The sequence below is a fragment of the Leopardus geoffroyi genome, chromosome C3, assembly GCF_018350155.1.
Source record: "Leopardus geoffroyi isolate Oge1 chromosome C3, O.geoffroyi_Oge1_pat1.0, whole genome shotgun sequence".
NCBI classification, from domain to species: Eukaryota; Metazoa; Chordata; class Mammalia; order Carnivora; family Felidae; genus Leopardus; species Leopardus geoffroyi.
The window spans coordinates 49,993,418-50,006,525 of NC_059338.1; the positions used below are offsets into that span (position 1 = coordinate 49,993,418).

General features: G+C 41.8%; 1 long non-coding RNA gene across 1 annotated transcript in view; it reads left to right on the plus strand.

Moving 5' to 3' along the window:
• LOC123585029 overlaps nucleotides 1-12,905 on the plus strand; it is a 125,756-nt gene extending 112,851 nt beyond the window's left edge. The window contains exons 5-6 of the long non-coding RNA XR_006705859.1: nucleotides 11,875-11,994; nucleotides 12,273-12,905. This is a non-coding gene — a long non-coding RNA (uncharacterized LOC123585029). The remainder of the gene's footprint in view (nucleotides 1-11,874; nucleotides 11,995-12,272) is intronic.
• Nucleotides 12,906-13,108: the final 203 nt, after the last annotated feature.

Here is a 13,108-nt window from a genome sequence, read left to right on the forward strand (position 1 = left end):
CCACTATTTCACTCCAAATGCCCTGAAATCTGGCTTCTATTGTCACCAAATTCTGAAGTTTCTCTCAGGGTTCATTGCTAACCTCCTAACTGCCAAACATAAAGGCTTATTCTCAGATTTTATATCTTTTGTTCTATCACCAACACTTGGTACTCTTAAAAGTTGATCTTATCTTTCCTAATTGAAATTATTTTTTTTCTATATGACCACCTTATTTTTTTTGAATATTTGATTGCTTTTTAAAGTGTCCTCTATTTTCTTTTATCTCCCTTCTTGCCAAATAGATGTTATATTCCTTAAGGCTGGGAGCTGTGTGTTATAGATATACATTGTTGTTCAAAGAGCATCTAGCATCATGCTGTGTACCACATAGGTGTCTGATAAAAATTTCCAAAACAAAGAAAAGCACTATTCAGAGTGAATTATTCATTCACTCATTTATTTATTTATGAACAAATACTTAGTATGTCCAGTGAGGAGTGTATACATGTAATACACAGTTGTAATACAGAGCGGTAAGTGCTCTGATGGGGAAGCATTTAGCTGGAGGGGTGAGAGTCAGGGAAGTTTTCCCAGAAGAAATAACATGTAAGAGTTAAGAAGGAAAAATGAGGGAAGAGGTAGCAAGTGTTCCTAAAAAAGAACAGTGTGTTCAGAGGCTAGTGCACATGAGACTTTGAAGGTACTTACTGAAGGGAAATTAGAGCCATGGAGGATAGTGAGAAAGGGGGATGAAGCAAACAGGTAGGTGAGTTGTGTCTAGATCAAAACAGGCATTTTACCCCCTTCCCCATTTTTAGATATTTGACTACTGTTTACTATTTAATCTTCACAGCTTTTTGAGGGTAGGTGGCACCTGTTTTACAATGGAGAAGCTGAGTTTTGTGGAACTAAAACTCAGTAGAAAGTCTGAAAATTTCAATTCTTGATGCAGCTTATTTTTTTAACCTAAGTAACAAGAATAAGCTGGGTAAGGTATGAAATCATAATTAAAGAAAATCCATGAGAGAGCTGAAGATGCAAAGAAGCCTGTGTGAGTTATATTTGAGAAGAAAGGAGACATATGGTTGTGTTCCTCACTGGGAGAACAGTAGGAAAGAGAAGATCCCACCATAGACAGGGTTAAAGAGAAACCAAGTCGACTGTGGATTTTAATGACCACGTGGGGACTAGTGTGGGTACTCAGTCATGGAATGTGTCAGTATCAACCTGCCAACCTCATCTTTCTTTATTAAGGGCACAGGGAAAAAATTTCAAAGGTGGGAACTGGGCAAGAGAGCTGACAGAAATTCCCCTGAGAAACATGGGGTCTTTCCTAAGAGAAAGGCAAGGACCTTCTCCAAGTGCAATGAAGTGGCCTGATGAATGCTAGAGGAGAGCATCTGAAGTGAACAAATCCTCCACCTAGATGTATGGGGTTTTCCTGACTACAAAGTAATAGCCCCCTGAAGGCTGGCGTAAGTATAGGAGAATTTATAGCCCACTGAAGGCTGGCATAAGTCTCACTGAATCTCCCACTGGATATTCCCCCAAATGCACTGAAGATGCTCCCTGAAGGCTGAGGGAAGAGCAGCACAGGTGGAACAAAATCCCTTCTAGACACTTCAGGTCTTTGCCATTGCTGCAGCCCTCTAAAAACTAGAGAGAACATCAGAGTTCAGAGTGATCTCCTGAAGTACATAAAGTTAGAAGTGGGGCTAGAAAGAAAAGGTAACTCCCCAGTGACCCAAACACTGGTGGTCAGGCTGCAGAGCAGAGATAGCTCATGGTTCTGAAAGTTGGTGACTGGGATTCAAAGCATTAAAAAAATCTCCAGAGTCTCCCTGGTGTTTGTATCCCAGGTTGTGCTAAAGGAGATGTTCTAATCCTGCTCTCAAAATATTTAAATCCCTTGTAAACTAATCTAAGTAAAATTGCAACAAAGCCCAGTTTGAAACAGATTAGATTGAAACAGACCCTTACAGTAGTGGCCTGATAGGAGAAAGGATGCATTATTTTCTGGGAACAAATATTTTTCTAGTACATTTTGTTTTCAACACACAGTGTCTGGCATGGTAAAAAATTACGGTCAATGGAAGAAACAAGAACATATGACACATAATCAAGAGAAAAAGAATCAATAGAAACAGACCCTTAGATGAACAGAATGTTGAAATTATCAAAGAACATTAAAATAGTCAATAGACCTAGTAAAACAAAGGTGAACAACATGCAGAAATAAATGGGGGAATTTCAAGGAGGAATAGAATCTGTAAAAAAGGACCAAGTAGATATGCTAGAAATAAAAATTAAAAAAATAAACGAAATAAAGAGTTAATTCAGTCAGCATTTCAGTTATCTATTGCTGCATGACAGAGTGCCACAAGCAGGGTCTTTAAAGGATAACAACTTGAATTTTTCTTACTCTGCTATCTGGGTTGAGCTTAGTTGGGCAGCTCTGCTCCATGTGGTATCTGCTGGGCCTCAGATTGCCATATTGGTTTCTTCACTCATATATTTGGTGCTCAGAATTGCAGTTCTTTTACCAGTATAGTTTTTCAGAAGAGTTGGAAGCTGACTGGTCTTTCTCTCATTCTTTTAGGCCTCTCCAAGTTGCTAACTTTGGCTTCCTCACAGAATGATGGCCCTAGGGTAATTGGGTTTTTCATATACTGTGCCTAGTTTCCAAGAAAGAAGATGTAGAAGTTATAAGTTCTCTTAAGGTCTGGATTGGTAAATCCTATAACATAATTTCTGATGCATTCTCCTGTTCAGAGCAAGTCTCATGTTTGACCGAGATGTCACCACTTAGAATGTGGAATAGCATGTGTGTACAGGAGAGGAAGAATTGATGGTAGCTATTCTGGAGACCATCTATCCCATTCTTTCCTCTGGCCACAATAATTCACTTCCCTCCAATGTGAAAACTACACCACAACCTCCCTTCCAAGGCCACAAAAGTCCCTCCCAGTTATGGCATCAGGCTCAACTCCAGCATCTCATGATCTCTATCAAGTCCAGATGTGGATAGGGCTTCTCAAGCGCACTTCTTTTCAGTGTGAAGGAAAAATTACTGCTCCCTCCTCCCCCATCCAACATAAACAATAAGACAGTGATACAGTAACTGTACTAATCACTCCTATTTAAAAAGGGAGAAATGGAAGGCATATAGCTGTCAGTGGCCCACAGCAATTATAAAATCCAGTTGGGCTTATATCCATAGTACCCCCTGCTCTGGAGACCATGGGACATTTCATGATGAAGGCACAGTTCTGCTTTTTGAGACTGGTTCTCTGCAGCTTTTGGCTCTGTCCTCTGGGATCTGGACTATGATCTCTGAGGTATCCTTAGGAAGTGGTCTAATTTTTCAAGTGAATAACTTTCTTAGCCTTCTTTAAATGTCTATTCAAGTCTTTCTTTCTGTGCATTTTAGTCCAAACATGTGTTGCTTTTTAGTAAAATTATCTTTAAAACTTTATAAATATTCTATGAATCTTATTGGGGGTTCACTTCTATTTTAGAAAGGCACCTATAAATCTCTTTGAGGTAGACCTCTTTCCAGTTTGAGCTGCAAGTTAGGGTGCTTTAGTACAATGCCCAAAAGATCCTTAGAAGGTTTTTTTGTTTAGTTGATGGTGTTTGAGACAATGCCACAAATCCTTCTGAACTCTTAACAAGAAGTCTTGTAGCCACTCTTAATTTGATCTTTACCTTGAGGCCAGTTGTACTGGCAGTGCCCTGCATTTGGTCTTTGTGCTGAATTTGAATTTATTCTTAAAGAACTTTTGCCAGCTGAAAAAGCTGGGAATTAAAAGAGCACCAGTAGGGTAAAGATCTCTGTTCATTGAAATGACTCAGAAGCAACAATAACCCGGCATCTATGAGCACCCCTAGTACCTAGTTTGTGTTCTCTAAATACTATTTTTAATTCAAAGAACCCAGGAATCCTTGGAGAAATGGCTGACTCTAAGTTTAGAGCGATAAATATACAAGATTATTTTGAGCATCATGTTATGCCAGAAAACTGGCAAGCAATCAAAGACTTATGGGTCACATCAATGAGAATGTGGAGAAATTGGAACCCTTGTACATTGCTGGTGGTAAAATGGTTCAACTGCTGTGAAAAACAGTTTGGCTTAAAAAGTTAAACAGTTCTTCAGAAAAGTTAAACATAGAATTAACTTAGCAATTCCACTCCTAGGTATATATCCGAACACAGTGGCTTAAACAGATGAAGATGTGCTATTGTTTATTGCAACATTATTTACAACAGCCAAAGGGTGGAAACAATTCCAAGTGTCCATTGATAGATGATAAACAAAATGTAGTCCGTACAATGAAATATTATTAAACCATAAAAATGAGTGAACATAGATGGATACATGATGGAAATAGATGAATCTTGGAAAAGTTGTTCAGTGAACTAAACCAGACACAGAAGGACAAATATTGTATGATTCATTTATAAGAAGTATCTGGAATTGTCAAACTCCTAGAGACATTGGTTATTAGAGGCTGGGGGTGTGGATGAAGAATTATTATTTACTGGGTACAGAGTTTCTGTTTGGAGTAATGGAAAAGTTGGAAATAGTGGTGATTATTGTGCAACATTGCAAATGTAATTAATGCTACTGTACATTTAAAAATGGTAAAAGTGGCAAATTTTGGTCATATATATTATACTACAATAAAAATATTTTTAAAAAGCTAATGGTCATGTCAAAAGAAAAATGATGCCAAATTGTGAAGACTTCCAGCTGGCTCCATTGGAAAAGTTGATCATTAAAAAGAACAATAACTACATTTAGTTGAAACACATGAAACATATAAGAACCCATGACTTCAAATTGATAATAAAAAGTGGTCAGTGTTGGGCACTTCTAGGGCACTTCTAGGGCACAGTTCATTACTCTGAAGATTGGTTAAAAAATGGGAAAGAGTTACACAGTTATCTTGCCTTTCCTGTAGGAACTGTATTCAGGAAAATCAGTGGCTGGTAAAGACAGGTCCTTTTTACAGAATTCGTTAATGGAATTTAAAATTCTCATTTGCAACCTCTAATGAGACAATGGGTCATCCGTTGATCAAGTGATGCACAATTTTTAGGAGAGAGGTTAGTGAAGAATATTATAATGGCAGAATCCACTGACTCCATTGTTCAATCTTAGCATCAGTGAAAATGGGACCCCAAATACTATATACCTTATGATATGGTGCAATAAGATGCATACAGCACCAACTCTGAATCTTTTTATTAAAAAAAAATGTACCTGAATCTAATCAAACCTCCAGCTTTAACCTCCAGTTTATAGTAAATACGGAGGATAGAAGAACAAGTTCAGTAACACCATGAGGAAGCAATCAACCAAATTTGGAATATAGGACATTTTAGAGAACTGTTGACCCAGTTTTACTAACTGTTCTGAGAAAAAGGATGAGAATGAAGAAAAGGGAGGAGTGTTACAAAATAAAACCTGATAACCAAGTGCAACGTGTGGACCATGTTTAGATGCTGAATAGAACAACCAATTGTAAACTGACAGATTTGAGACAATCCAGGAGATTTGAATATATTTACATTGTTTCATGGTAATAAATAGTTTTTTTTAGGTTTAATAATGGCATAGTGGTTATATATTCATAGATGGATAGGTAATGTTCTTATCAGTCAGAAATCCACACTAAAGAATTGGGGCAGAATGGCGTGAAGTCTTTAATTTGCTTCAAAATTTTCCAGGGAAAGCAAAAATAACAAACCTGAGAAGATAGATACAAGATTGGTAAAATATCGATTGCTACTGAAGGAAAATGTGGGTGGGTGTTCATTCTATTATTCTTTCTGCCTTTGTGTGTGTTTAAACATGTTAAAAAGTTTTCAAAATCACTTATCTTTTTTATGAATAAGAAAATACAACCCAAAAATACAGAGTGGGACTGCTCCCAAGTGGGCGCACTTGGCCTAGTTTTGAAGCCATAGTAAAAGTAATTTAGAGAGCCATCAGCACATGCCACAGTGGAAAGGAGCTGTGACACGTGGAGGCTCTGCTTGGGAACACAGAAATATTTTGATCGGCAGGTTTGAGGAGCTGAGATCGAATTGAATTAGAAGACACGGCCCGCATACAAACAGTTGGATCATGTCAGTGAGGACTTTATGTTCCTTTTGTGCTTCTGGCCTGCCAGTCCCCTCTTGGTGCCAACAGCTCCGTCTCTCACAAGCTGGAGGCCGATTCTTCCTTCAGCGAGTTAATTTTAAATGAAATGAAAACCCAAGTCATAATGTTTGGTTCACTACACAGGCAACAGGCACTGTCTGCCTCATTAATGATTAACACAGCAGCTGGTAATGTCTTGCAGCTGGTTGACCGGTTTAATGATGCCAAAATTTGGCTACATTCTCCTCCTGCCCTGACCAATGCAAGGATCAGCTTTCTTCACAGTGGCTCAAGCTTGGTGCTCAGTGGATACCTCCCCTGCCAGTCTACATGGAATATCAAGAAGAAGGAGTAGGATTTCTTATACTGGGACCAAGCCCAGTACAGAGGCTCTAATGTTTTTGCTGGGCCAGACACAAAGAATGCATGACCCAGAATGCATTTATCTATGGTATTGGAAGAAACAAGATGTTAGCTACCCTAAGAGGCAAGGCTGAGTCTCAGAAAGACTTATGGGTCAGTGTTAGTAGATTCTGCCCCTGGAAGAATGTCTAGGAGGTCTCAGGCAAGAATATAATTAAGAACTTATTCTTCCAAGAGGCACATATAGAGTCCAGAATTGAAGGTTAAAGAGCAGGTTGTGGCAGGCAAAAGTTTTGAAATCCAGGCTCAGGTAAACTACAACAGAGATGCAGCTTTCATAACACTGTGATGTGAATATCAAACTTACTCTACTTACATTTCTGCAAAGTCCCAGAGCTGAGAAAGCCTGAACCCAGAAGTGTGAATGGGGAAATGGTTTTGGTTGACTATGGCCAATCATGGCATTGAAAGGCAAGCAGAATGGAAGAAGATGAACAGGTGGTCTCTGATGTCAGCAGCCTGACTTGAAATCTTAGCCTTTCTGTTTATTATTGGTGTGACTTTGGACAGGATTCTTAACCTGTTGAGATTCAGTTTCCTCATATGTAAAATGAAACATTCAAAGAATCAAATAACTAATGAATAGAATGAGAGCTATTATGGACATTTGGAAGGTCTCAAATATTAGCTTTATTTTTTTAAATCGGGTATACATGTTTATGCATACTTTCTTAGTTATTTGGGGAGAAACCCTGGGATAGAGATAGGTTATCTCGATATTACAGGTGAGGAAGCCGAGGCTAGGGATCTGTCCTGTCATTCCCTGGAAGTAGAGACTAAGCTAGTTGTGCTTTCTGTACCTCTCACTGCCTCTTCTGCCACAGTTCACTGATTTCTTAGTCTCTCCTAGTATCACTTTTAGCTCCAGCATCTCTGATGATCTTGACCAGCTCCCCTGAACTGCTTTTGCAGAGCAACTCCTAATTTACAGCAGTGTACCACGACTTGATAATTGAAGGTACTGTATCAGTGAGAACAGAGCTCCAACCTGGGGCCATCTTTGTCCTGGCTGCTTGACTTTCTTGATGCCCCTGATTAAGATACACTGCTGACATTCTAGACTGTGAAGACTGATTTTGAATTAACTACTTGTACATTTAATTTGTTTTTTACCTGATGCATGTGAAGACTGGTCTGTGTGCCCGTTCTGTGACCTAGGCTATTTGGTTTTCAGCGTTAGAGTTTTCAAGGACACAAGAAGAGAGTAGGGTTTTGGGATCACACTTTCTCCCATCCCTGCCCCAGCCTCCTGCTCACACAGCACACAGACACGTGCACACATGCACATGCAAGCCTCCGCACTTTCGTGTTGGAAGGAAGCCTCCCGGGGCCAGAACAGACACTATTTCACTTGGAAGAAGTGTTTCATTTCTACCCTTCTGCAACCTTGTCAGGGTAAGATAAACGGAAGCTGTGACTTTTCAATGCCATCTGGTAAGTTAGATTGAGCATCAGCACGGGGGTGCATGTCTGTTGTGCTGAAACAGGCCTCTCTAGGATTGAGTGGCTGACATTCCCACAGGGCTGTCCAGGAAAGGGGGCATTTCTGAGCCCTGCCTCACTGAAAGGAGTGTCAGGGATTAGCTACCCACCTCTTCTCCAACCATCACTGTCACCTTTTGGATGCACTCATTCTCTTATGAGTCATGCGTGTGCTCAGTCCCACACACTTGCCTGGGGTCCTGGCAAAGCCCTAGTTCAGTTAATGAGTTTAATAATCTCTGTGCATGCCAACATGGGGCCGGAACATCTAGCTCCTTTTTATCCAACCCCAGGCAATTTTCCTTCGTTTCCACAGTAGCACTAGTAGAACCCAGCTGATTGCAAGTCCTTGCATTGAAACCCACTATCAAAGTGAAAATTAGGGATGAAGAGAGCCTTCCTGTTTGTGTCTTCCAGAAAATCTGTAGCCTCTTTCTCTAGCAGTCAGAGTTGAATGATGAACAAGTCCCCAGCCCAGGAGGAGACCACAACATCTGCCAGTGAGGTTGGCAAGATGGCAGTATATAGTCACTTCACTGGTGCAAGTGCCCTGGGGCTGGGGAAGGAGAGGAGTGAAGGCTGTGTCAGGCCAGGCTCCCCTCTCCATCTCTGGCCCTTGGCATGTTTAGGTGACTCTGTAAACTCGGTCGCTCAGATGTGCTTGTGTCCTTCCTCCAGCCCTTTTAGGGGCCAGTGCTGCAAGCCTAGAACTCCTGCTTGTGACAAGACCCAGTCTGCTGGCAGAAGCTAAGCCTGGAGCCTAATCGTTGCCAAGAGAGAGACTTTAGATGGTGTGGTGGCTTTGCAATGTGTAGACTTGGGCAGGTCGAACTATATTTCCTAGAACTCCCTTTCCTGTAAGTTTCTTGCAAAGGTAAGCCACAGGCAAGATTCATGAGTGAGAATTGGGGGGTGCAAGTGAAGCAGCGGCCATTGTGTAGCTCCTGTCCGTTGTTAGCTCCAAGGAGCCACTGGGCCTACAGGTGCCGCACCCTCTTCTGGATCTTCCAGTCTCCCTGACTCTAAGGCCAGATGTGTGTATTTGGTTCCGTGATAAAGGAGCCTGGCTTTAGGAGAGCCACATCACCAAGGCCAGAGGCAGGAGGCAGCCCATCCTGTGGTTTCTGAGTTCCTGCTGGTTCTTACTTTCCCCCACCCTCCTGACTGCCTGCCCGCCCCACGGTCTCCAAGCTCTAGCATCAGCTGTGAAGATAGAAGAAACCTATTTAACCAGGTTTCTGGTTGCATAAAGTCCAATCCCTGTACTAAACCTGTCTGTCCCTCTCTCTGTGTGTCTGCCTGCCTATCAACAATCCTAGTGGTTCTGCTTCTTTGAACCCTGATACAGATTGAGATAGAGAAGTGAACCCCGTGAGTTCCCATAAGACTGCCGCCTGGGGACTTGAGGATAGTGTTCCTGTGACCACACACACACAAACATGTTTTCCCATTTTCTGTTCTGGGAAATGGACCCCAAATCTTACATGGTCCACACATATAGGAAGTCATGTTTAGAGGATGAAAAATGTATTAATGTTGCAAAAGCCTCTTTCAAGTACCTATTAAGTGTCCCCTTTGCTGTACATGTATTCCTCCTTTTCATCCCTGCTCCCCCTTCTTCATTTGAATCTTTGGGAAATTTGAGACTGTCTGGTCCTGAATCATCCTCAGCCTAAAAGACCAACCTCTCCGCAGGAGCCAGGTGGGTGGGAGACTTCAAGGACAGGGCTCAGCTGGGAAGTTAGTGCAGAAGACCCTGATAGCAGCCCCTCCAGCGTGGGGCAGGCAGATGAAGGAGGGAGCATAATTTGCTTTCTCCTACCGCAGTGTGGGAACATCACAGACCTGTCGCTCAGTCCAAGATCAGAGAAAGTTCCAAACAAGAAGCCGGCTTGGTCCAACTGTTTCCCCTGGCCCCCCTGCTGACTGCTGGGAGCTAGCTGGGAGATGAAGGCTGACACTCCCTTCCCCTATCCCAGACAGCAGAAACAGGGCCCATTCTCTCCCATCACGAAAGGGAGAGCCTGGAAACACTGGTACCTCTAATTTGCCTTAAGTCCCTTGCATAGGATGTGAAGTGTGTTTTGCATTTTGAGGTTTGATGGGTAGGTCGATGCCCTCTGGTAATTTCTCAGCACAAAATAATGACAGTTTGAATGAAATTCAATGGTTACATTTCCCCCCCCAGCTCTTAGTTATTGTTTTGCACCAGCTCATTACTTCCCCTAGTTAAAATTGGTAGCAGAAACAGAAGGGGTGAAATACTACCAAGGGGACTATTCCTTCAGTGTTCATAGCAGGTGTCTCCATTAGGTTTTCCCCAAGAGCCACATCCAGGTGTAGCAAATTAGTTAAGAGGGCCATGGGTTCATTTGCATGTGATCTGCATATGGTTTCTGAGGACCTAGATAAACAGTGCTTGTACGTTTCAGGCAATTCTATGTTTAAATTCTGTTGCTTCTTTCTTGGTCTTTTCTCTTTGTCCTTTTCTCTTGTTTCTGCCTACAACTCCATGGTTTGATGTCACACCAGAATCTACACAATCACATGTATGGAAGAACTTTGAAGGGCAAGGGGAGAGCATGGAGAGCTACAAGGGGAAGATGTCTGTGCTGCTGTGCCCTGGGGTCTGTTAAAGCAGAAGACACAAGGTGGGGAGGGAAGTTGGAATTACAGGAGCCTATTCTTGAAGAGTTTTCTCATCTAAAAGAGCAATAATGATGAAAGTGGTATTGTTGATGATATCTGTGACAATAATAACCATTGAGTTTGGCATGCCATGAAGTTCCTACCTCCCCAGGCTACAGTACACTCAGGATTCATCCATTTGATCTCTACATTAATGTAAATGCTGGTTTATTTCACTGATCCACAACCTGTAATGGAAAAGTCAATGGCTGAAGTCAGTGCCAAGTGTTCCTGAGTAAAACAACACTCTGCTTTCAAAGTATTCTTCTAGGATCTTTAGGGGTCTCTCCCAACTCTCCCACTCAACTGTCCTCACTTTCCTATCCTTTCCTCCTTGCTACCATCAGATTCAGGGTCTGTTAGGAGGTTTATTTTCCTTGCCAACAGCCTGCGGGCTTAAAAACACAAGCTCACTCTTTCCTTTGGCTGAGCTAAAAGAACATCTCCATCTGATTTCCTTAGGGACTCGATACAGTTTTCTCTAACTTTTTCTTCACTTTATCTCTGCCTTTGTCTTTTCGACATCTGTCTTCCTTCCCTGTTTATTTCCCTTTCCCTCTCCTTCCCTGTTCTGCACTCTGCACAGAATAACACAAAACTCAGTCCACACTGCGCAGCAGCGGTAGGGAGAGGAGCAGAGCAGAGCAGTGCTAGAGACTGCCCTGCAGTGCACAGGGCAGTGGGGGTGGCACACGTCACGCTAAGGAAGCTGGAGCCCTGTAACGATGGGTACAAAATCCTGTGATTACACACTCCATAAAACCTGCCCCGCTGCAGCTGGGTTCCATGCCAGGAGGATTAAGCAAGTTTTGTTAAGACCCTTAAAGAAGCAGTGAGTGGCAGCAGTTACTGGCGCTGTCGGAGATTTGTTGGAGTAAAGCGCCATGAGGCTGCCTGGCCTGGTTGCAGGGAGGAGAGAGCCATTATCCAGCTCTGCGTTAAAGCCTGGACACTGGAGAGACATGGAAGCCAGGATGCCAGGGTGCGGTGGGATTAATTGACCAGCCTTTCAGTACCAGAGCGGAGAAGGCTTAATAGCAGACTCCAGGGAGTCTACAAAACAACCTTTTTGTATTCTTTGTGTTTGACTTGTGTTTAATTTGTTCTGTCTTCAAGCAGTTCTAAGTGCTTTCTGTACCCCACACAGTATTCAGCTGATCCCATTTGATCCTGCACCTCCAGCTGAGGATGGGTGTGGCAGATACCAGACATTGTGGACCAGGATGTAAGAACCCCTTTAGTCCCTGTGAAGTCATCTCTAATCCAGGTCAGTCCTACATCTTCTTAAACGAGTAGAAATGAGTGGCTGCCTCCTCTGATGGATAGGCAAGAACACCAGTGGGCAAAAGGGACATTTGCAGAGTGTCTCTCTAGCAGAGACCCTTTCAAAGGATCTGGGAGAGACCTTGGTAACATATTCATGTGATTACACGTTTTGAATAGAAAAGTTTTTGTTTTTGTTTTGTTTATGTTTTTAGTGCAGTTGCTTAAGATTGCTGTCTCTTTCAACTCCAAGTTCCCCTCTGTTTCGCTTCCCTTGTGCAGGGAGATGTTGCAATGTCTGTGGGCATTTTGGAATTCCGTTAAGGAGAAGCTGCGGCGAGCCATCTCGTTTGTGTTTAGTGGGTATGATAATATAGGTTCCACGCATAGTTATGTTATTGCCAGCTGCCCCAGTATAGGAATGGCTGCCAGGAATATTTTTGCCACCTGCTGTGCCATCGCCAGCCTCCAGAGTTGTAGGCCTGGAAGTCCTATCATGATATGAAGATGTGCTGTTTTGCCTGGTACTGGGTGTGTGTAGTTAGTAGAGGAGAAACAAGTTTTGAAATGGACAGTTAGAAGCTAGTCTATGGAAAAATCTTTTAAATCTTTCAGCTCACATATTCACATATGAGAGAAACTTGGCAGAAGTTTTCCCAAGTTTTCCAACAATACTAAAAATGTACACGGCATTGCTAATTACAAGTATGAAGCTTGAAGAAACTTCTATAAATTATTAATAAATGCTCACCAACTATGTAGAGGAAAGATTAAATTGTCTTCCTGTTCTCTCTATAGAAACTTACAACTGCCATATGAAGAGGTGATTTTGCATTTAATAATGTATGAAAAGAGAAGCAATGCAGAGATTTGTCAAGAAATTAATAATAGTATTAGTTTACTTTTTAAAATCTGAAAACTTTTGCTATTTGTGGTATTTGTCAGCTTTTAAAAATATATGCTTTATTGTGATTTATTTTCTCATTCTAAACAGATATTTACTTTCACACTTAACTTTGAGTTTGTCATTTTATATTCTTTTCTAAAACATAAATTCCCAAATTTATAAGCTTTAGGCTCAGTAAAGCCTGAATCGGCCGCTGGGTAATTGACTTGTC